Below are 26,274 nucleotides of genomic sequence, written 5' to 3' on the forward strand. Positions count from 1 at the left end.
GCGTAGGTGACGCAGGTGTTCCTCTTTAGAGGGAGAGAATACAAATATGTAGTCCTGGTAGGCTTGGTGATGTCTTCTGGGTTCATGGACATCTGATAATACCTCTTCAGGAGGTCCAGCATGGCGAAAATCTTCGCTTTGTGCAAGTATGATGTCACGTCGCCGATGTTTGGGAGGGGGTAGGGATTTGGTTGTGTATGCATGTTCAGGCACCAGTAATCCCCACACAGACACAGAGAAACATCTTTCTTCAGGACGATGTGTAAGGGTGCCAACCATGGGTTTGAGGCCTTTTGGCAAAGGCCTATTTCTTCCATTTCAGGGAATGTTTGTTTAGTGGCTGCCAAACAATCTGGTGCCAGATACTTGAATCTGACAAACACTGGGGACCTCGTCATCTTGATATGGTGCTAAATACCATGTTTAGCAGGAACTGTGGGTGTTTGACGAATTCTGAACAGAAAACTTCCGGGTACGACGTGAGAAGGTGGGCGTAGGCATCCTTGGGTGCGCTGATGGGGAAAGCAAGGTCAGAGGGGGCGGGTTGGAGAGGTGTCGAGGAGTACGAATCAGAGTTGACTAGCCGACAGTAAGCGACATCTACCAGGTGTTGGAAATGTGAGATGAAGTTCGCACCGAGGATTGGCTGCGAGATGTCAACCACAAGATTCATACAATCATATTTGGCACTTCCAAATGATAATTTGAGGGCTTCATAACCGTGGATGGGAATCACAGCTCCGCTGGTAGCAATCAGACGGATGTCAGCAAACTTAGACTATGTCGTGTCCCGGCGAGTGGCCTTGGCAGAGATGAACGGTAAGCACCCGTGTCTACCAAAAATCGCATACCTGTGCCTGCATTAAGTAAAAGAATGATGGCTTACTTACAAGTTTTTTGGCCACTGACAACCATTCACACATTTTTATGCAGCAGCCCCGAATTTGGAGTGGTAGTAGCATAACTGTGGCTGATGGCATCAGGAAGTGGATGTAGAGATCGTTGGTTGGGGCGTGAGCGAGTGGTGGGTGGTGGGTAATGGGTGGTGGGAGGTTTTATCTCTGCTCCAGCAAGTCATGGGATAGTAATCTGTTTTTCTACCATATTCACATCAGCTTCGGTCTATGTTGAATAGTTGTCCACTTTGTCAGGAGTGGAGGCGTAGATGGAGGACTTGAAGGTGGTGAAGTGGCTGTCCATAAAGGCGTCGACTTTGGTAATCAGGTCCTTCACGAGCAAAATATTAACATTGGGGATGGCAGCACGTACAGGTTTGAGTAGATTCACTTCACAAGGAGAGCCGTCTGCGGCAGGTTGCAGATAAGTGATACTGGTCATTTCCCCAAGAGCGAGCGAAGCCTTTTGGTTCCCCAACGGTTATTTAGAGAGATGAGAGAGTTTCGCTACGCAGGCGGCTGGCGATGGAGAGTACCACCCCAGGAAGTATGATTTGAGAGCGTCATACATCATTTGTTCGGACAGCCAATTTGAGATTTCCCGGAAAGTGTCCTTGGGGATCACTCGAGAACATAATCTACTTTGGTGCTTGACTGAGCCACGCCCTTGATGCAAAACTGGACTTCGGCATGCTGGAACTAGGCTAACGCTTCTCCGCTGATTTCAGGGGCATAGCGTTGATAGTAGAGTCAGTGCAGGGGAAGGCGGGGAGGGAGCTGGACACACTGGTGGTCACCAATATGCGGATGCACCAGTTAATTTGCGGATTCACCAGTTAGATAACTGAGAAACGGGGTGAATACAACAAATTTTTTAGACGGAGCATGAGTTTATATACAACCTGTTCCAAGGAATGATGCAAGCACATACAGGCTTAAACAGGTTATCATTACGTGGGGAGATAATGTACAAAACACCGGATTGATTGATTTGAAGTCTTCTGGTATATAAAAAAAAAGAAAAAAAAATCGGAGATAATCTGTATTTTTCCTAACAATACAAACCTTTAGCATTTATTAGGGGTATTACTTTCGGTGAAGCTGAAAGGACGAGCCGTTAAAATTTAGTGAGGGTTAACTACCCATCCCAGTAGTTTGCAGGGGCGTTAGTTCTCTACCCCTCCCACTCACACACTTGTTATTGAGCTCACTTTACTTGGAGGTAAGACTTCAAGGGGGATAGGGTAGGCAGGTGTTTGTATAAATAGCTAAAGGTTTGTATCCTTAGGAAGAATACAAATTCTCTCAGAATTTGCCATTTGTACCGTAACAGGAATACAAACCTACGCTATTTATTAGGGGTGACTAATTAAGAGAGTGGACGTCCCTGCCAGACTGTCCTTTTGGCTACCCAGGGGCTCATTACTTTGAATAGGTAGGTACACCCCTACAACTTCCTAAACCTTGCTGCTCAAGGTCTGCGGCCTATGCAAGCTGTGTGTTGAGATAAGCAGTGTGACTGTCAAGATAAAATTTATTAAGTCTTTGTAGGAAAAACTGTTGTAACCAAAACTTTCCCAATACAACCTCGCCAGGGTAGGGGGATGCAACAGTATTGACATAATACTAGGTACACAAGGAAGCATGGTTTACCTGTAATGGTTTGAGGTCAGCTTGTGCAGAGAACCCAGGCTGCTGCTTTCCCCAAGAGAGAGGAGGATGAAGAAAAAAATAAGAGCTAGTCATACCTTTTCATTCACACAGACTAAAACCATCAACCTTCTGCTACTTGTTCAATAAGGAACTTGAGGTATTATACCAGCAGTTGTGCAGCCACCACAGGGCTGATAGAGAACGTATTGAGCATCCTGTGGGTCACGTCTTGCACTTAGTGGACTATGAACGTATTTTAGCGTTTTCACACCCCAGCCTGTAGAACCTGCGCCACCGAGAAGTTTCTTTGAGGGTCAGGGACGTAGCTACACTCTGACATCGTGGGCTCTGGTGCGACGAGAAGGAGGAGGGTCTGGATTCAGGGGATGGGCTATTACCCTGCAAAACCAAGCTGAGATGTTATTCTTGGTGACCCTCCTCTTGTTCCTCCCTATGACAGAGTAAAAAGTGATCAGGGTCGTCTGTTACAGAGCGGAGACTCGAAATACAGAGGGAGTCAAATTGGGGACCCACCACCCCTAGATTCTGAGTCTTGGCAACAAACTCAGGGACGAAGCTGAACATTACCTCTCCCCATCCCCTTGAATGGGCGATATTGTATGAGAGACCATGAAGTTCACCGACTCATTTGGCCGAAGCCAAACCTAGCAGGAACACTGTCTTCCAAGACAGGTGGCGTTCTGTTGCCTGGCATAAAGATTCATAGGAAGGTCTCTTCAGAGACCTGAGAACTAGAACATGTTCCATGTGGGAGGTCTCACTTCTGACTGAGGGCAGGTAAGTTCGTAACACCATATGAGTAAGGAGAGTTCTAGCGATGAGGAAAATTCTATTCTATTCAGTCTAAGGGCGAGGGTTAAGGCTGAGCGATAGCCTTTTACCACGGAGACTGAAAGGCACATTTCTTCACACAAATATACGAGGAACTCCGCTATTGCTGGAATAGTGGCATCAAGAGGAGAGATACCCCTTCCATGACACCAACCATAGAAGACGTCCCACTTTGCCTGGTAGACTGCTGCTGATGACTTCCGCAGGTATCCAGATATCCTGTTCGCAACTTGTTGCGAAAATCCTCTCTGAGTGAGGAGATACTGGATAGCCTCCAGGCGTGGAGTCGTAGTGATGCTACAGCATTGTGGAAGATGTTGGCATGAGGTTGTCTGAGTAGATCATGTCGTGAAGGGAGTTCTTTTGTGGACTCCGTCAGGAGTTCCAGAAGGTCTTGAAACCATTTCACATGATGCCATAGTGGAGCTATGAGGGTCATTGAGAGGTTGACTAATGTTCTGGCATTGTTGAGCACCCTCCTCATCAGACAGAGCAGGGGAAAGGAGAATACGTCTATGTTGTCCCACTGTTGTTGGAATGCATCTTGCCAGAGAGCCTTGGGATCTGGGACTGGGGAACAGTGCACCGAGAGCCTGAAGTTCAGGGCCGTTGTCACAGTCAAAGAACACCACAAAGTCAGGACTTTGTTGGCTACTAGATGATCGAAAGATCCCTCAGTACTCACTATCTGAGGTGCTCTGCTCAAGTTGTCAGCGAGCACATTCCTCTTGCATAGAATGAAGCATTCGATAATGGTATTGAGTGAATCTCAGCCCAACTCATCTCTTTACTGCTAGATGTGATAGGGGCTGCAAAAAAGTACCTCCATGCTTGTTGATGTAAGCCACTACCGTGGTGTTGTCGCTCATCATCACAACTGAGTGGCATGCCAGGAACTGATGGAACTATTGAAGGGCCAGAAAGACGGCCTTCATCTCTAGGAGATTTATTTGGAGGTATTTTTCTGACTCTGACCAGAGACCTGAGGATGGGTGGTGTAGCACGTGGGTCCCCACCCTTTTTTTGAAGCTTCTGAGAACACCATCAAATCTGGGGGGAGGACGAGATGATTAACGCCCTTTCACAGATTCTCGTCCAACACCCACCATTCAAGGTCAGTCTGTTCCGCTAAACCCTTGGGATCAGTGTATCCAGGGAGTCAGTCGCTTGATTCCACCTGGGCTTGAGTCGCCACTGGAGTGAGTGAATCCTGAGGTGGCCGTTGGGAATTAGTTGGGCCAGAGATGATAGGTGCTCGAGGAGACATAGCCACGTCTGGGCTGGAAGTTCTTCTCGTCTGAGAAAGGGTCTTGCAACTTTTCTCAGCTTATTATCCTGTCATCTGATGGGAAGTCTTTGTAGAGATTGGTGTCTATAATCATGCCTAGGTATACCAGTCTTTGAATGGGAAGCAGGGAAAACTTCTTGAAGTTTACCATTATTCCCAGACCTTGGCAAAGCCTCAGAAGTTTGCCTCAGTGTTGAAGAAGGGTTGACATAGAGTCTGCTAGGATTAGCCAGTTATCCAGATAATGGAGGAGACGGATGCCGATCCTGTGTGCCCAAGATGACACTAGGGCAAACACTCTGGTGAAGACTTGTGGTGCTGTGGAAAGACCGAAGCATAGTACCTTGAACTGGTATTTCCTGTTGTGTAGGCTAAATCTTAAGTACTTCCTTGAAGACTGATAGATTTGGATCTGGAAGTACAAGTCCTTTAAGTCCAGAGTGCACATGAAGTTCCGTGGTCTTACCGCTTGTCTGACCGTGTCTGCCGTCTCTATGCTGAACGGGGTTTGCTTCACAAACTTTTTCATAGATGAGAGATCAGTGACTGGTCTCTAGCCTCCAGACACCTTTCTCACAAGAAATAGTCGATTGAAGAAGCCTGGGGACTCGTCGAGGACCTCCTGGAGAGCACCCTTCTTCAGCAGGGTCTGGACTTCTGCCAGGAGGGCCAGCCCCTTTGTTGATCCCATCGCAAAGGAGTCTATCGACCCTGGATTTCTGATCAGGGGAGGGAGAGATGATGTGAACGGAATGCAATACCCTGAACGAATTACTGAGGCTGTCCAGGAATTGACTCAGAGTTGCTTCCACCTGTTCCAGCAACTTTACAGGCATCCCCCCACTGATGGACAAGTGGGGGGGGGGAGTGTTTTACCTAGCATTTATGGCCACTGCCGCTCCCTCTAGGATATTTTCCTCCCCTAGAGGACTTTGTGCTTCTCCTGTCCTTGGTCAGAAAGGGCGTCTTAGACACTGTCTGCTTCGCTGTCGTCTTGCTCGCCGAGGTGTTGGCTGGGTTAGATTGCTGAGGAGCTGGTGGTTTGTAGGGCCTGGATGTCAAGGCCCTATGGAGGAGAGAGTCCTGGTGAGAATTCCTCCATCTCTCTGCAGCCAGTTCCATGTCCTTCGGCTCAAATAAAGAGGATCCTTCTAGAAAGGAGTTCCTGAGCCTAGCGATCTCAGCATTAGGGACCTGCTGATGGAACCTCTCAAACACTACATCACGACGTTTCAAGATGTTTGCCCGCAAGTTCGAGACTTGGTGGGCAAGAAACTCGATGGTGCAAGTGCCTGCTTATCTTCCTCGCCTGCATGTAAATTAATCCACGAGATTTTGATGGTGTACAGTTAATGTGGTAGGCCGATTCATCTTTTGTTTTCTTATTTATATATTTTGTCTGTATTATTCTATATATTGTTATTGTGTGGACTATAGATGTTTGATAAAGAATAATTGTAAACAGGACACTTTGTGAGCATTTTGTTGTACGTTATCTATATATAATAAAACTTTCTACCTGTAACCAATAAATTATCTATCTATCTATCTGTCTATCTAACTAGGGATCTTATGAAACAAAACATTAGTTATAAAATTATGATACTTGGACTATGAATGTTATATTGAATATAGGTATGGAATTTATTTCATAGAATATATCAACATTTTATAATAATATAGAAAAATTAAGGTATTCTATTAAAAAAAACTATGAAATAAACATTAATATAAAGTACCCGATGTAAGTAAAAATGGGGCTAAAATAACCAACCAATAATGGAGGAGAAAAACACCAGGCTATGGAAACTCGTCGAAATGAGTTTGGATAATATACTTATCTTGAAAGAATGGTTTTAGCCTTAAATAGTCAATGTAACAAAATATATAAAACTATGCAACGTTTATATCCAATGAAATGACCACAATTTAGATTTAAATACACTCCTTGCGAATCATTTATTAATGAATGCATAAAGTGCACCACAAGAAAGACTAACGGCAAATCACTGAAATAAGGACACGAAAGATATTTTCACCCAAACAAATAACATACTCGTAGATACTTAATTTATGATATTAAATCATGACAGGAAGGAATGATAATAAAAAGGCAACACAAAGGCTTTGGAGATTGAAAACAGTTACCATAACCATAGCCACCCTAAATATAACTGGTACTCACCGTATCAGTCCGAGTAAGAAGATTGAAGATGGCTAATGCAGAATAATTTCTTCTCATCCATAAAGATGAGAAATGTCTGGGATCCGGACGAGTGTCTTAAACAATACCTGCTTTCAATATATAAATGGGAAATCAAGAATTATGTTCCTCTTGGTTTAGAAAGCTGGGATTCTTTGGTGTTTCGGTTTTAAGCAAAGTCTGGTTCCAACTCGGCAAGCTTCTCTCGTTATTTGACCATATGTAGGTTTAGCAGTATAAATAGGAGTCAGTCAAATTGTTAAACAATCTTTAACAGCCACAGGAATGACACTTCGGAGTACCAAGCATTTGAATAAACAAGCCATCTCAGAAATTTATAAGTCCTTGTCGCCATAAGAAACGTTATGTAAAAAATTGATAGCAAAAATCACATGGAACTTTCGACTTAGAAAGTATTGATTCAACAGAATTTCATTCAATACACAAAACTTCGACCTCTTCACCCAACGAGCAGGCGTCTTTACTTCCTCGTCAATGAGTTATGCGTTGACGCAAGTTGGTTAAACCAATAAATCAATAAACTTTACTACCTCTCACTACATAACACCTCATTCATCTGTCATTCCTTATCGTTTGATAGTCGGGTGGTTTTAGAGTACTGATTGTTGTTATTGAAATCATTACAACTCCAACATGTATGACATGTATTTGCAATAGCATATTGTATTGTGATCTAACATATAGAGTAATCACAGTAGATACTTCATGGTTTTTATTCTTATTTTTGAAAGATAACTTGGTACTTTTAACGTTGATCGTTTAGTTTTTGTTTTGCTTGTTTTGGTGATTGTGATTGATATAAGATTGTTCCACTGGGAAAAGAGATTCTTGAAACAGTTTCGGGGATGAATAAATTCTTGTGACGTCAAGAACGTTTTCAATAACCTTTATTATTTTCTTAACCATAAAATTTTTGTGCGTAAACATAACATCACATTCATTAAAAATTAAAAAAAGACACTCTCAAATGCCTCGATCAAAAGCAATGTGCACCATTGCACTCAAACTTCCTCGAATAATATATATATATATATATATATATATATATATATATATATATATATATATATATATATATATATATATATATATATATATATATATATATATATATATCTGTGTGTATTGTCTTTTTGGAAAAATAATCAACGAATGCAGTAACGAATTAAAAAAAAAATACGCTCTTCACAAGATATAGCAGAAACTATATTCTAGCAATTTAGCTAAAAAACCCTCCTGTTTTGCGATTGCTAAACATTAACACGTAATCATAGTTCAACTTTGGCTTTGAGTTTTATTTACATGTGAAGGAAAATAGTCAATGATGAATGAAAGTGGGCTACCTGGTATTTGCGTAAAATGTCCATAGGAAACAACAAAGGCGCTTCATCATAAATAGATTTCGAGTTTAAGAATATATCCTTTCGAATTTAAGAATATATCCAGGGCTGTGATAGTAACCTGTCCCTTTTTTTATAGGGGATGTGCAATCATCTTTTAATGGATGATATTATCTTTACCTGAGGCCCGAGGCGAATTTCTGCCAGAGGACGTAGGAATCCTACGAAGGATTACAGAGTATCGTTATACTTCAATGATTCGATAAAGAATTTCCTAGAGTCGGAGAACACTCCCTCCATTTCTTTTTACATATTATTCAATAATTTGTTAGCAATAACAAGGTAAATCTGGGAGAGCACAAACAAGAAAAGAACATGAGCAAGGTGATGATGTCACCTCGGCATTTTAAACTTAATTAGATGACTCAAGGAAGACAGGAAACTAAGCGTTTAGAGGTTAAGGAATGATTCTCAGAATATCCCTTTGCTTCTATTAATTTTAGATTTGAAAGAATGATTCTCAGATTCTTCGTCTGGTTTTAAAGTTCTGTTTGAACAGTCTCGCTAATATCAATATAAATCTATTTTACAGTTTTGTAATTGAATGACTATGAAATTATTTTCTTTCTCTTCCACACAGTTAATTATCTTAATCTCTCTCTCTCTCTCTCTCTCTCTCTCTCTCTCTCTCTCTCTCTCTCTCTCTCTCTCTCTCTCTGTTTTGCAGAGGTATTCATGCACGTGATGTCATGGGATTGTATAAAAAGGTAGCACGAAAGACTGCAGAGGAATGAGGACTTTATTTTTGTTAATAATAATGGCGACGATAGTAATAACCCACAAAACACATACAAATATTTATATCTTGACTGGTATTCTTATACATATTAATTCTATAATATAGTTGTTAATGAAAATAGAATGAATAATAATTCTGATTCAGAATTATTTTCCTCTTGATGTTAATGAATAAGTTTAGACCATTATCGTTTGTTTAGATTTGGAAATAACACCATTAAAAGATCTCAGTCAAATTCTAGATTTCCTTTCGAGATTCTGTACCATCTGTGAGGTAACAGAACATTTTGATGCGTGACAAGCAAAACATGAAGCTTTATTTACTCAATTACTTATTCGAGTTTTCTATCCTGATAGGTATTTTCCAATTTAGAATTGATATTTAATTTTATTTTTAAACAAAAATTGTTTCTTTGTATATGGATTTTCAGTGATGCATGATTGTGAAGGGTAGGAAATATACTGTATGCGGATTTAAGTACATTTTTAGTCAAATACTGTTTCTTTGTATATGGATTTTCAGTGATGCGTAATTGTGAAGGATAGGAAATATACTGTTTGCGGATTTTTGGGGTAACAAATTATATCTAAGCCTGTCCTATATCCATTGCTAATCTATTTCAAATGTATTCTTGGCCCTTGCTTATTGGGAGATAAATCAATTTAATTTCTTAATTCACTCCTCTTCCTCCAAATTTTCTCTGACACTTTTTGTTTCTTTTATTTCTCTATTGATTTCTTTTGAGAAGATCCAAGAACTTATTATGAGAGTATATCTGATAATTTTGTGATGTGTCAAGACGTCCGACTCTCTTGGAAGAAAATTTATTCAGTTATGCAATAACAACACATTTAAAATCTCAGTGCTAATAGTTTTTGTGCTAAGATTGGATGTCCCAAAATATGGCCTGGGGCTTATATGCTAAACTTCCTTTTTTTTTTTCTTTTTTCTTTTTTTTTCTTTTTTTTAAAGATTGGAAAGGAAATGGTTAATTTTAATTTATTTTCGACGAATTAGGAACATATATCTTGAATTTTCATTTAACATTTAAATGCTATAGACTTAAAAAATTAACAAATTTGATTTGGGTACAAAATACCTAGGAATTAAATTTTACTATTTTAAATTCTTTTATTTCTGCTAATTATGCTATTTGCTTAAATGTAAAATTAGTGGGTAATCAAGCAGTAAGCTTCTTTTATATCACATCGCAGCAGTACTGCAGGATATCTTGGGTGAAGTTGATAAATTGCTTCTGAATGGTATCTCGGAGCAAGACAAAAGGAAATAAGATAATTTCGGTGACTCAAAAACCGTCTTTCTTCCTGACTCTTTGAAAAAGGATCCTGATATCAATAAGCATACTCAGCCTTACAAGAGATCCCGTCAGATCTGTGAATGTTTGAGATTAGTAATAGATATTAACATGTGTCCAAGGTTCACTTCATGCCATGGCTAAGACGGCCTACAAGATGCTGGGCGAGCTTTGATCGTGCCTGTACTTTTCTAAGGTAGAAAATTCTTCCAGATTTACTTAGGAATTTCCACTCTCTACATTTTTTTGCTAAATGTAACCGGGGATTATTTGTCTAATTAATATACATGGTTTCATTTTCGACTTCCATATCCATTAACTGCCATAAAGTCACTGTTCCCTTTTTGTATAGTAGAAGTCATTTCGAGTATCACTCCTTACTACTGTGTAAGCGAATGCTACCACAGCTTCCTGGGTCGTGTCATGATGGCATGTATATTGCCAGATATGCGATGGAGGTCGTAGACTTAAGGGTCAACCGGTATGTTTAGTTTTTCACATCATTCGCGTAAGGTATGTTGAACTCTAACTTCTTCCTTGTTTTTAATTTGAGAAAAGAAACAACTAACACATGTCTCACAGTGATCTACTTTTAAATACGTAACATGACCATAGTCGGGGTAACGCAAACGACCCTTTACTAGGATATATCATGGAAGGAAAAAGATGTGTGATGCAATATTTATCATGTATAGAGGGATGATGCGTTGCCAACGTTGCCTTAGAGTCAAAGGAGGACCATAATCTCGTCCTTGAAACTCTGTCATTAATCGAAGGAAGTAGGAATGTTCGTAGCCATTTTTTTTTACAGAAGACTTATTCAAGTGCGCAGTAGGTAAGAGCAATGTGCAAACTTGGACGCAGGGAACCGGTTATTGGTCCTTGCAACACCGAGAGGATAAGTGAAGGACAGAGTGCACATGTCGTGTGCTAAATGTCATAGGCGAAAGAAATAAAAACAATTTGAATATCCCAATGCTGATGACGTAAGCAATTGATCTCGGTTTTTGCTTTATTTGCATCACCTTCAAATCTAAATATGTGAGGTTCAAGTGCTTTTTCCTTGGCAATCAAAGGCTTCAAAATGGCCTCCACGCTGACCAGCTTAAGGAAAAAAAATAGAGAAGTGGTCAAATAAATTCAAAAGGCTTTTTATTATTATTATTATTATTATTTTGATTGAGGACCTTATGAGTAGATTTGTTCCGCTAATAATCTTTTTTTTTTCTATGAAAAAATACCCAATATTTCAGAGATAGTTTCTAAATGTACATAGTAAATAATAATTATGTACAAAAATTAATTTAACATTTATTTCTGGAGTTGAGTAGTTGAGTTAGGTTGTGGTGAAATGTCTGTTCTTTTATCTGTTATTATTAGTTTTTATATTCTATTCATAACTTTCAAAATTATCCCGGGTCAAATTACACAAAACAGAAAATACTATAGTATATTTCTTTTAGCGATGCAGATTTGCACCGACTCGCAGCGGTGCCCTTTTAGATCGGAAAACTTTCTTAATCGCTGATTGGTTAAAATTATCTCGTCCAACCAATCACCGATTAGGGAACTTTTCCGAGCTAAAAGGGCACCACTGTGAGTCGGTGCAAATATGCATCGCTAAAAGAAATTGACTATAGGTAGTTTATTAAGTGTGTACATTTCATGCAACGAAGTTCGCTATCTCTATTTACGTATGTCCGAACTATTCTTATTCATCTTTTAAAGAGTCGCACACAATATATTACTTCAATAACTTATATCTAATTGAAAAAACTTCAGCTAATGATCTTATGAATAATCCCCACCAAATCATGAGTCAACTGCAATACAGTACAGTGCAGAGAAATTTATAGATTCGTAGCATAATCTTGACCAAGGACATAAAGAGTATAAATATGTAAATTGGTGATAATGCAAACTGAAAACAGATCAAGCAATATTGCTTGTTTCAAGACCGAAACCTTTTAGAGAATATATATTACACGAAATATTGCACAGCAATGAAACCTTTTCGCTACTCTATAGCTAGGACAATGCTGAAAAAAAAAACTCAGAACAGAGTACAGTGGCTATTTTCCTCTTGTTAAGGGTAGAATAGACTCTTTAGCTATGGTAAGCAGCTCTTCTAGGAGATGGACACTCCAAAATCAAACCATTGTTCTCTAGTCTTGGGTAGTGCCATAGCCTCTGTAGTATGGTTTTCCACTGTTTTGGGTTAGAGTTCTCTTGCTTGAGGGTACACTCGGGCACACTATTCTATCTAAATTCTCTTCTTGTTTTGTTAAAGTTTTTATATTTTATATAGGAAATATTTATCTTAATGTTATTACTGTTCTTGGAATGTTTTATTTTTCCTTGTTTCCTTTCCTCACTAGGCTATTTTCCCTGTTGGGGCCCCTGGGCTTATAGCATTTTGCTTTTCCAACTAGGGTTGTAGCTTAGCAAGTAATAATAATATTTTATATTTTATATAGGAAATATCTATTTCAATGTTATTACTGTTCTCGGAATGTTTTATTTTTCTTTGTTTCCTTTCCTCACTGGGCTATTTTCCCTGTTGGGGCCCCTGGGCTTATAGTATTTTGCTTTTCCAACCAGGGTTGTAGCTTAGCAATTAATAATAATAATAATAATAATAATAATAATAATAATAATAATAATAATAATAATCCATTACGATTAAGATTTGAGAATACAAAACATGCAAATCCGATCTGGTGCATAATAACACTGAGCGATATCGACATGGGTTCAAATATGCTTCGGAAATGTGAAGGTTCTTCAAATTACGTGATGTATCAGTTCTAGTTGCCGTGAGAAAATGACCGCCAAGCACTATAGTCCATTTCTTTTAGCGATGAATATTTGCACCGACTCGCAGCGGTGCCCTTTTAGCTCGGAAAAGTTTCCGGATAGCTGATTGGTTGGACAAGATAATTCCAACCAATCAGCGATCACGAAACTTTTCCGAGCTAAAAGGGCACCGCTGCAAGTCGGTGCAAATATGCATCGCTAAAAGAAATGGACTATAGTGAAAGTTTAGGCAGTTTTCAGACATTTTCAAAACTGCATTCAGAAGAGAATTTGTAGCTCAAATTTGCTTCTGTTTAAGTTAAAAACAGTTTTATTCTCACGGAGGTATATCAAAGTAGTAAAGTATTTACTATGTAAAAAAAAAAAAAAAAAAAAAAAAAAAAAAAAAAAAAAAAAAACGAATTCAAGGTTCTTATAGTATTTACCTCGTTATTTTCCCGCTTTAGAATATCAGTCGAATGGAATGCTTCACACAGACAGTGGATTCACAGCTCACACGCACACACACACACACACACACACACACACACACTACATAGAGGCCTTTGTTCTGCAGTGGACTAGAATCGGCTGTATATGTTATTGTTTTTGTTGATATATATATATATATATATATATATATATATATATATATATGTGTGTGTGTGTGTGTGTGTATATATATATATATAGATAGATAGATAGATAGATATATATAAATGAGCTAGCTTTATTTCATCTTTAAGTTATACAGACGTATTCAAATACATGACCCTGTGGATATGTTGGTATTTGCGAGACAGACATGCTCATTCATATACAGAGTGAGAGAGATAGGGAGAATCGATATCAAATGAATGGTCTCATATCGTTCCCAGTCTGTTATCTCTCTTTGAGAGAGAGAGAGAGAGAGAGAGAGAGAGAGAGAGAGAGAGAGACGTAAGGTAGTGATATGATGTGTCATAAGAATATATGAATTAATACTTATATAGTTAAGTAGATTGAAATGTATAGTTATTCATTGTTAAGAACTGATAAAGAGAGAGGCTGAAAACTGGGTAGTTTTAATTTAGTTAGCCAGGAAACGAAAAACTCTAAGGAATATCAACTCCTGAACTCGGACAACATTCTAAACGTGGACTACTATTAGTCGTTATCCGAACATCATTAATCATAAGTGTAGCCTCAATGACTTTGAAAGTAGTAAACTCGAGGGGTAATAAATCTCTATCGATAGGACAGAAACTCATTCCCTCAAACATTTGTATCAAATTTTTGCATTTGTAATAACGACAATGCTCAACAGTGAAAGTTTTAAAAAGATGTATCGTTTGGTTTTCTCTGCTTTTTGGCCATTTTTGTCTTGAAAAGTTCGATGATTTTTTATTGATGGGCAATTTGTGAAATGGATTAAAGTAGGAGATATGATTATTGAATTAGAAAGCAGAGTTATCCCTCATTTCGTTCAGTCTCCCATTGTGGGTAAGGAGACAAATTATCTACATCTTCAGAGGATCACTTATGAGTTAATCGAAACTTATCATAATTTTCAATAGAAATCAATAGAAAAATAAATTATGAGTAAATGGGGAAATAAAATTAAAAGGATAATTACGGATAAACGAAAAGAAATGAAAGAAGCTAACTGAAAGGTAAAGACAAGAAAAAATAAGTCTAAGATTTTATGGGAAGATGATGATAATAATAAAAGAGAAATAAAAGGAAGATATCCAAAAAGAAGGGAAAGAAGAAGAAAAGAAAGTAGAGCAAGAGGTAGAAGACAATCTTCCTGCACATCATTATTCTAGCATTTAATTAACCCAAATAAAACCTTAGCTACACGATTTCATCACACACACAAAAAAAGCATTTCACTGGTTGTTGAAAGAAAGAACGAGTTTGTTAAACGAAAGTTGAGATTATGAATTTGACGAGCTACATTAAACATGGTTTGAATATCAATTATATATATATAGGTTTCTAGAACAAATAAAGGCAGTGGTTTGTGGAGAGATGCTTATGATGGAGAGAGTATTATAGGGACAGTCTTGGGTGTTATTTCATCAATTGTTCAGTTCATATAAAAGTTTGTAAAGTAAAAATCAATGGACGTTGGAAATATTTCACGTTATCATTTTATGGAATATCAACCCCCCCACACAAGAAGCAGCCATAAGCTTACAATGGGGAGGGGGACTGAATGCTAATCTTATAAATATTTGTTTACTGCTTCATCTATTGTAGATACATCGTTACGTATGTAAAAAAAAATAAATAAAATTTCCAAGTATTTTCAGTAATACACTTTATCAATGTTGGGCTAATGCAGATTCTTAAAATCAATGCTGATATAATCTGCAGAACTGGGATAATTGATTTGGACGGTTGCAACAGTATCTGTTAATTAGAGCAAGAATCCTTGTAGAGAGAGAGAGAGAGAGAGAGAGAGAGAGAGAGAGAGAGAGAGAGAGAGAGAGAGAGAGAGAGAGAGCTTCCCAAATGTAGACCTTTTTAGGTTTTATTGCATTATTTATTGATTAATATTTACCAAGTAAAAGGTAAGATTACTTTCTTCCTGCTTCCTATCTAGACATTAGAATAATAAGTGATATTGCTGGAATATATCCAATAGTTGGATATATTCAGAGCGACAAATAGTAGAAGCTTGTGGTTCTCTTTTGTTGTAAACAGACTTGGAGATCCAGGCTCATTTCTAGGGTCTCTTGGAAAGAGCTGTGATCCAAGTTCCATTCAGTGTCCAAAGGTTTCTGTCTGGATGGGGTGTCCGTTGCTATAGTGAGAGAGCCCAAAAGATGGAAGGGGAGATAAACAAATCCCTCTTCGGAAGGGACTTCATAATGCTAAGAATAACTACATTGAGAAATCTTGAGAAGAATCCTCCGCTTAAATGTTTAAAGACCACTCATGAATGGCAGAGGCAAGTGACACTGACAATGCCCATTGCTAGCATAACAATGCCCTAAAGACTGATCATATATATTGTATATATGATTAGTCTCTAAGCCCCCTCTCCATCCAAGTTAGGACTAGCTCAGCAAGGATGGTGAGGCTGTAGAAACTACAATAAACTATACAATAGGCCTCCTGCTTGGCTATAAAAATCTTAATATGGAAGTAAAATCTTGAATTAAGTTAATTCAATACCAGGAAGGTTGACATACATTCCAGCATCTTTATGTGAAATGCTTCTGAATAACCTCCTCAACCCAACCTGTTCTTGTCTGTATATGGAAGGATCGTTGGCTATTAGGGGAAAGACCATCGACTCCGACCTGGAAAAGGACTTTGGTATAGTCCTTGGCCTGAGAATTCTTTTACTGCAACTGGGTAACCGGCCCCAACTGTATCGAAACCTGCACCAAGCCACTCAAATCTATATGCAATTGAGGTTATTCAACCTCTTCTTCAAAACTGGATTGACTATAAAGATAGCTGAAGAAAAAATGTAGAAGAAAGAAATTGACCTTGCATAGATGCTTAAAGGAGGGTTAGAGGGACTTTCAACATATTAGCCACAGGAATAACCTTGGAACTACATCAAATTATGATCTTGAGTGTGTACCAAAGGTAAAATTCCTTCGTCTCTGTCCCAACTACCTTGTCGTGCAAATATGCAAGGGTCTGAACTCCCTACAAATAAGTTGATCATTGATTGCCAGTTTTTTTAACGCTCTAGGGGTAATATTGAGGCCGGAAGGTATCATTTTGACCCTTTGAATGCCTCTCGAGCAAAACTCTTGGTAACGTGGGAAGTGGGAAGCAATAGGGATGTGCTAAATCTACAGTACAGTTCCAGGATGCTCTGCATAGTAATTGGTGTACATGCAGGATGGTCATCATCTCAAATGCATTGCATCTGATAATGTCAAGAATCACTCTTCTCTTGGATGATTCTTACTTTGGTTCACTGAACAGACTGATATTTTAGGAACTTACATTTTTCTATGACTCCATTTTTCAACATTTTGTTAATAAAGTAGTTAGAGCTCTGGGGCTTAGTCTGATAAAAAGGTGTCATGGAAGCAATTTGGAGATCCACGAAAAACCCTGACCTTATGAGACTATGCTCTGTCCCCACCGAGGAACAGTCCAACATTCTTGAAACGGATGTAAGTAATATTTATGGATGAGGTCCTCTGCCTCTGTGGACTGACCAGCACCTCAGTTTCCCCTGGCTTTCCTCTGGTTGCCATATTCCTCTGAAAAAAAAATCCTTAATTACAAGGGAGATTTTGCTGCCTTTTATTCTCAAGGACACTTGATTCAGACAGAAGAGGCTTGGATGTGTTTGCTGCTGGTATCTTTCCTTGTTGCCTCTGGGACTGTTGCTGACTCCTACTATAGGCTAAAGCCTTGTAATGGAAGGTTTTCTTCTTGTTTAGGTATGGTCAAAATCTTTTTATCCATTTCTTTGGAAGTAAATCACAAACTACACATCCTTTTTTTTCTAGCTTATCCACTAAATCTTTGGGGAAAAGGAATTTACACAGATGGTCACTATATAGACACTCTTCTATTTCTATCTTCTCCAGATTGCAAGCAGCCAACTCGTGGCACCTTACCTTGAATTTGGTTTTAATCAAGTTCTGTAAAGCCCCATAGGTAGACTTATACCATAACTTAGTCATTACTGAAGTGGCAATCTGCCCCGATTCCAAAGAGCCCTTAACAGATACCAGATTAAACAAAGACTGTTGGGTTTTCGATTCTATTTGTCCTAAAATGTTCTGGAACAAAAGGAAATCCATCACAAAATCGATTGGTACCTAGTTGAGTATCTCTTTCTTGGGGAGAAAGACTTCACGAAAACCTTTAATTTCTGTGAATTCTTCGAACTCTTAGGATACACCCAAAAGGGATTACATTGTTTGGAAAGGGTGGAGTCTTTTTTTTTTTTTAACCACATGACCATCATTGATTTAAATCCCATCTTGATGGCTATTTATCTAAAAATGGTGTTATTCAGCTTAGAACTCTTTCTAACTACTGAAGTATCAAGCAAACTGGGGTCCAGAACCACCAGCTCCTGGGACTGCCTCTGCCAAGGGTTGAATTGGCAGAGTTGTATGTCAGCAGGATACCTCTTAAGTGGTAAACTAGAGGCGTAGTACTAAGGGATAGAGGGATAGATGCTTAATCAACCATTGGGATTGAGGGAATGCAGCAAAATGTTTTAATTCCTCACCATTAAATGGAAGATCAAAGCCCCTGCATCGAGAAAAAAAAAAAAAAAAAAAAAAAAAAGACATCCTGTGCAAGATGGCAGGGTTCCTCGAAAAGTTCCCCTCCTCAAAATCCATGATAGCTGCCCCTCAATTACCTCTGAAATCCCCCCTAACCAAACCTGGAAGACTCGGATCAAAAGATACCATCACCACTGAAGTTTTCTCCTGACCATGATAACCCAAAGGCTGGAAGGAAGAGGGAGTGGATGGAGTGAAAATACTTCCAGGAATAGTAGAGCCTTAGGATGGATCACCGTAGAGGGAGAATATCAATGTCTCAACTATCTAGCAATAATTGAAACGTCCACATTGTATGTAAGCTGACTGAATCTAGGAGGAACGGTAATCAGCGTAGAAGAAACCTGAGTTGGAGCCAACCTAGCAAGCTGACCAAACCAATGGGAAGCACCCAAAGGCTGCCTCCTAGTGAAGATTGAAGTCTCGTCTAAGGACCTTTAGAGTAAGGGTCTGAATCATCCTCCGACCCAAAAAGTATTACTTGGAAGGGGTGTGTCGTCCACCCTGACCCATCTACCAAAATCCCTTTTAACCAATTCCAATGATGATAGGCAGATGAGATCCTTGCTGGGTAGATATTCAGTGGCACCTGCAAGCTTAGCAAATCCTTTCACACACATGAAAATAGGAATGGTACTTTCTCTCAAACCTGCCGCTTGTGGATCCTTATCATGAGTGGAATGAATCCACTGTGAGTAGAAAGGGGAGTTTACAGGATCCCAAGCCCTACTTCAACATGCACAACAGCCTCTATACTAGCAACACCATTATGTGGTATTTAGGGTTATCCGGATCATGAGATCCACTTTGGCTACTTTTAACCTTGATATCATTTGTATGTAATATAAAATTCACAATTGAGAAAATTAATCTATTAGTATTTCCAAGGAGAGGAATCTATCTCTACCCCAACCAAGGATCTTATTAGTATTAAAGTTTTAGGCTTTAACAATCAAGTAGATAGTCGCCCCATCAATGAATTGAAGGGCAAGGGAGGGAGAACATAACTAGGTTTTACTTTTTTCTCTAACTGCAAATTATTCAAAATCCATGGCTTACAAAGCCGATAGGTAGGAAAAAGTAAAAGCACTTAGTACGAGCCCCCATCACCTTTAAACAGGATAAAAAGAGGAACTTGGTTAAGGCTAACTCGACTGAAAAACTAAGATACCCATGACACTAACTCCTTCCTCTCACTATTGAATAGCTAGTCACCCCTTCAATAAATCGAAGGGTAAGGAAAGGGAGCCATAACAAGGTCATATTCTTTTCCTTAACTACATTGTAATCGAACCCATGGATTTAAAAGTCTATGGATAGGAAAAGAATGTATATCCCATGCGAGGTTCAATTCAAGTAACACTCCCCTTCTCCCAATGCCTATATCATCATCATCATATCTTATTGCACCACTCGTGTATCCAATAGATGGTTCTGTCATTTGCTTCCTGTAGATCTACATCAGAACATGTAGGTCCCGATGGGCAGCAGTGGAGGATGTGGTCCATGGTCTGGGGCGATTCACCACAGGGGCAATCAGCATTGGTGATATATCCCCACTTCTGAAGTCTATCTCCTGTTTTCCCAATCTTAGATCTTGATCTATTTAAGGTGGTCCACTCCTTTCTGTTAAGGCAGGTGTTCGCTAAGGTCAGGTAGTGCTTCAGTGATTGAATTACAGTCACTCATCCTTCATTTCATCAATCTGTAGGCAGTATGGTTTACATGTTCAGGACCCTCCATGGCCATGAAGCTCTTTTCTTGATTTTAGTTGTTTCCTGATGTCCATGGAGTGGAAGTCTTGGATCATCATCTGGTTGACCATTTCATTTTTGTTAATAACATCTCGTCGATTGTGAGGTGATGCAATGCTGGCCAGTCTATAAAGAGATGGTAGGGATGTTGCCTTTAATGTACTAGTGATTATTGAAAAGGCTCTACTAATCTCTGGATTCACTTTCTTTGCGTGGCACAATCTTTCCCACACTGGGGAACAATATTCTACAGTAGAATAGTAGACTGCTAGAGCTGTTTGCTTAAGGATTTTTGGATCTGCCCCCCAGCTGGTGTTGGCTAATTTGTTAAGTGGGTTGTTTCTTGTTGATATTTCTTTCTTTAGTTTATTTGTGTGTTCTTTATAGCCAAGAGTTCTGTCAGGAGCAATACCTAAATATACTGGATATTTGTGGGTATCTAATTCTTTATTTTCCCATATGATCTTTAGCTTCCGGTTGGCTTCGCAATTGTTAAGGTGGAATGCACATACCTGTTTTGCTGGGGTTTGCATTGAGGGGCCATTTTTCATGATATACTGAGAGAGATGATAAAGCTCTTGATAGCCTTTCCTCTATTTCTTCAAAGGATCGTGACTGTGTGGCAATGCATAGGTCGTCTTCGTATATGAATTGCCCTATATTCTGGAACTCTGGTTGGTCATTTGTATAAATGTTAAACAAAATGGGAGCCAGTACAGAGCCCTGCAGGAGACCATTCTTTTGGGTCTTCCGCCTGCTTTTCTTGTTATCCATTTCTACAAAGAAAGTCGATTTACAAGGAGTGACTCTATGATTCACACAATATTGGCATCTTCGACTGTTTGGGCCACTTTTAGAATGAGTGCCCGGTGGTTGACAGTATCGTGTGCAGCTGTAAGGTCTATAAAGGCTGCTCCAGTGATTTGTTTCTTCTCAAATCCATCCTCGATGTACTGAGTTAAGTTCAGAACCTGACTACAGCATGATCGGCCTCGTAGGAAGCCTACTTGGTCGGTTGATAATTTTCCTTTGACCTTTGCAGATATTCGTACCATTATCATTCATTCGTATAATTTATATGTGATACATAACACTGCTATTGGTCTGTAACTTTTGGGACACAAAGGGTCTTTACCTGATTTTAACAATACTACTACTTTGGTTCTTCTCCATATCGTTGGTGTTCGAGAAGACGAAAAATGGCTCCTTGCACTGTTCCATTTTTTTGTCTTCTCGTCAAAGTGTGGGATCATCTCTATGGTAATTCTATCTAATCCGCTGCCTTCCTAGTTTTAAGAAATTCCATTGCTATATTCAGTTCTTGCATGACGAATGGTAGGAAATCCTGGTTACTCTCTGGTATAGCTCGCTCCATATCCATCTTCATTTTCTTTAAGCATTTAAGTATCCCCTGTCTTTGATATTTGGCTTTCCACTTCATTAGGGGTGACTGCAGCTATTCTTAGCTGGCTCTGATCTTCAGAGTTGTGTTTTTTATGGTGGCTCAAACATTTTTGCTGTTATGAGTCAAATTGATGTTGGTTATAGTTTCTTGCTAGTGTTGGCATCATTTCTTGCTAATTGAGTTAAGTAGAGTTTCTAGAAATTCAATTGTATAGTTGACAAATGGATCTTCATTATAAGCCTCTGTGTATCTTTGGTATAGTTCTTTGCTTTGGTCATCGAATCCAGGGATGTAAGTATTTCTGCAGTCTCTAGGGATGTTGTTCTTTGCAGCCTTCCACACTAATGATTGAAAAAATTTCGACTGTTGAGGGTCAGGAGGTATGTTTGATACCTCTGCTTCTATATTACTTGAGTAATCTTCCCATTTTGCTTTGCGGTAGTTAAATCTGGGGATTTTGTGATTGGTCTCTCTGGGATTGATAGCAGGCTTTCTATTGATGGTCATTGGCCGGTGTTGAGATTTAGTAGTTGGATTAGATATGGTCTTTGAAAAGTTTTGGTGGTCTTTCGAGGAGACAAAAGCCAGGTCGGTGTTGTACCCTCTTCTCGATGGTGCACTTTGGAAGGATACATCATCCTTTGCATCATAAAAGATGGTGAGGTCCTGTACTATGATGGCCCACTCCTCCACCGCCTCTTCATTATGATCATTTTGGTCATAGCCCCAGATGGTATAGTGGCTGTTGAAGCCCCCTTCAATAAGAACTGCTTTATTGCCAGGATGGTCTATTTGAGGCCACACAAAGAGTGAAGGTGGTGGTTTTTAAAGTGACATGATGTTTATGAGTTCAGAGTCTAGCTGAAGGATATCAAGTTCCCGGCAGAGATCTCTCTGCTATTTTGGATAATGGACTTGTCCCGGGCAAATATTGCACTTCCATGGGTTGGACTCAAGTGGGAAATAATCAGGTGGATGTTTGGAACTGTTGGTAAGCTAGAGTTTTTGAGCATCTCTTGTATGCATAGTATGTTGACAGTAGTTCTGCTTTTGTTGCCAACAAGCCTTCTGCAATGAAACTGATTACTCTAAATTTTGCCATCTAGAGTAATCAAAATATGGGAATGAGGGAGATTCACTCACTGGAGGGAAAAGTTGTATGCTAGCACCTCTTCCTCACTAACAAACCTGGGGGTTGGGAGAACATCTAATATGTTTGTATACTTCCAAACAATGCCTTGTAAGTGAAAATGCTACAAAAATAGGCTAATGAAAATTATGAGTTCTTCAATTTTCCATTATTATCTCTACTGTTGATAACAGTTACAATATATAAACCTATCATATCACAGCTTTGATTAATTCCACATCCTTGCCCAACTCAACTGAGGTTAGACAAATCAGTTCGTTGATATTAGGAGCCTGTCAAAAAAGTGAAAAGTCGGGAGATTATCGGATACAGTTAGGGTGGATGCTTTTCAAAAGGTGATGGCTTTCCTTTAGGAGAGTATGCTGGCGAGACAGTAATTTACATCCTATTATTCTGACTTGTGGGATTTCCTACACTAATGAGCTTTCTGGGTAGTATTTGGCACTTGATGAGAGGAACAAGCCTTCAAGAGATCTTGGAAGCGATCTTCACTAGGAAATGGTATTTTCCCTGTAAATGCAGTTGTTCATGCCATCCCTGGCCATTTCCTTGTATATTTCGTCCTTCACACACTTCTCTTGAGCGATCTGTTGGGGATCAAGATGTATTAATTTAATGACAATGTGCCACTGGAAAGTGAGAAAATAGGGAACCTCTATGATGATCTCCTCCCTAGTGAAATCACACTCAATCATGTAGAATCATTTTGTGCTTGCAGGATCCACAACAAACACTTGAGACACAGAAGGACATGTTGGAATCGAGCTACCATGCTGCATGTCTGTAGTGCAGTACATGGAGAGGATAGACATCATGAGGTCATTCATGTGATCAGAATGAATCGAAAATTTGGTCTGCCCATCTGGAGACATTGGAAGCCATGCTTATGTACTTAGCTGCTTTTGGCTATAACTTATACACGAAGTCATTGCATCTCTATCTGCAGAAGATGAAACTGGTAGACACACACACACCAATGTCTACTAACAGTTCACCTAGGGATTACATGTAGTCAGGAGGAGTAATCACTTTAGGGCAGGGTTGACTCCAGGTAATAATGATAAATCTGAAGACGAGTGGAGGTCTCACCACAGGGAGGGGTATGACGGAAATCCAAAGACTGGTTTGGTGTCTTTCAAGGCCAGTCTGTGCATAAGCAAACACAATTAACAACATAGACAGATCACAAGTTAGGCAAACGGGGGACAGTAGTGACTGTAGTAAATTGCTATCCTTCATTGACAGGAGGTCTCCTTTCAAAGTAAACTCCTCCCTCTGCAATATAGACAGCAGAATCTCAGCTGGCTCTGGGTTTAATGTGAATAATGCAAAAATTATCAGATGTGACATTCTTGATGAAATTGTTGGACAACATGTAGTTAGGAAAGGAAAACCCAACTGCCTTGTTAGAAAGGAAGGAAAACCTCCTGAAAACCATGTAGCCACAACTAGGTGACAACATATGATCCAAGGTACCACACAACCCAGGAGATTGTAAAAATATCACATATGTCCTGATGGAGGTGCTCTTCCCCATCTCACTCAATGACAACCTGGTGAAACATACGAGAAAATATTGCAGGATTGTACTAGATATGATACAAAAGACTATGGTCGGTTAGTGGATGTGTTCGGTTGCTACGAAGCTGGACCTTCAACAAAAGACAGCACACATCAGTGCCGAGTAGAGTGTGATGGTAGGGAGGTGACATTCCATGTCCACGAAGCTCCAGCTAAAACGAAGGATTTCCTGTCAACCCAAAAGAACAAACAACACTCTCTTGAACTTTTGGGAGATTCCCAGGCCGAAGTAGGCTGGGAAATTATCCATGCCAGTGGGGATGCAGATACTCTTATCTGCATCACCTCGATAGCTTCAGGAGCTATTTATATGGATGATTGTTTTGAACGGTATGAAGTATTACGTCAAAATCTAAATCATGTATATCCCGGTCCATGTTTTTAAGGAAGAAAATATTAAAACTGGTTCAATTAGGTGAAAGAACAAAAAAAAAAAAAAAATATGATGAAGGAAATGAACATATTACTTGACGGGTGACTGTTTACAATATGATTCGTTGTGTTACTATTTTTGCCACGCTTTTACTTGAGTACCAAGAATAATCTACCATATCGTAATATCCAAAATAATGAAGTTTCCTTCCTCATCAACATTCTTTTTCATGAGACAATTTCTTAAATGACAAACAATATCATCGTCATCTATTTTCTACGAAATAAATGCTGAAGATCTGTCTTACATGATCAATATTCCCAAGAAGAGCAAATGTCTCAGTTCATCAGAAAATGCAAGGGAAAAGTACACATAGTAAGTAATTATTTTTTGTCTTTGACTGATATGATCTTCTCTCTTCATCATTCGCAGAATCTAGATGTGCTTGTTAGAGCAATTAAGTTAGTTTTTCTTTCCATGAGACCTTTTTAACATCAGTATAATTATATCTTTATTAGGATATAATTTTTCATCATATATACATTACCATAAAGATATTCGTTTATATTAACCGAAATATTATTCTTTTCTAAAACCTTATAGTAACAGCTTCTTGTATTGACTGTTAGTAGACAGGAGAAAATAGGAAAATGATAGGAATCATTAATAAAAAAAAGATTTATTCATTAATAGGGTAACATAGAGAAGAAACTATAATAGAGTATTATAAGAGATAAAATATTCCTCACAAGCAATAAGTATGAAATAAGAATATTACTGATAAAACAATAATTACAAAAAAAATAATAATCAAACCCTATCAATGCAATATTTGTACAGAATATTTACAACAAATGAACTGAGTAGATACCTTAATAGTTCCGACTCAAAACCATAATAAAAGAATGATCAATCTGGTTTCTCTTACACTCCCTGCAACAAATACTCATCTTCTAAAAAACAAAAAAATACATAGTAAAACCTATATTTTATAACTCGAAATACTGATACGACCATTACATTCTCTTGAGATGAATATTAACATGTCAGTAACACTTGCCCGTGAGACTGGAGACATATGAAGGAATGTACTCAGTGCCTTGAATGTTTTGTTTGTAAATCCAGAGAAACATTTCATCGCTTTGTAGCAATGGGGCTACTAATGCCATTCGGAATGGTGGTCCATTCTGCGATACACAGTGACAACACGTATGAATTTATAAATACATCAGCACCATTTTGAAAAACACATTCACACAAAATACTTACAGGACATTTACCAACTCTCCCTGACACGTTAACTCGGGGGTATTTCTACAACAACCTATACTTGAATAATGAAGGAAATTGAATTAAATTTTCTAGAATTTTTCTTAGAATTAGTATCAGTATTTGTTAAGTCTTAAAAGATTCATTTCTGGCAGCAGGCATCATAATACAACATGCACAAGATTAGAGAGAATTTCTGAATAGTTTTTACAATCATCAGTTATTTCTCGTTGATTCTATCACATTACCTGCATATTTTTTTTCCTTTATTAAATGGAAGTAAGGTCCATAGGAATAATGATAGTCAAATCATTT

General features: G+C 38.7%; 1 protein-coding gene across 1 annotated transcript in view; it reads right to left on the minus strand.

The window, feature by feature from the left end:
- Positions 1–6,973, minus strand: part of LOC137634816 (coiled-coil domain-containing protein 115) — a 152,591-nt gene extending 145,618 nt beyond the window's left edge. The window contains exon 1 of the mRNA XM_068367371.1: positions 6,875–6,973. The gene's annotated coding sequence lies outside the window, so the exon portion shown is untranslated. The remainder of the gene's footprint in view (positions 1–6,874) is intronic.
- Positions 6,974–26,274: the final 19,301 nt, after the last annotated feature.

The sequence above is a fragment of the Palaemon carinicauda genome, chromosome 45, assembly GCF_036898095.1.
Source record: "Palaemon carinicauda isolate YSFRI2023 chromosome 45, ASM3689809v2, whole genome shotgun sequence".
In the NCBI taxonomy this organism is placed as follows: Eukaryota; Metazoa; Arthropoda; class Malacostraca; order Decapoda; family Palaemonidae; genus Palaemon; species Palaemon carinicauda.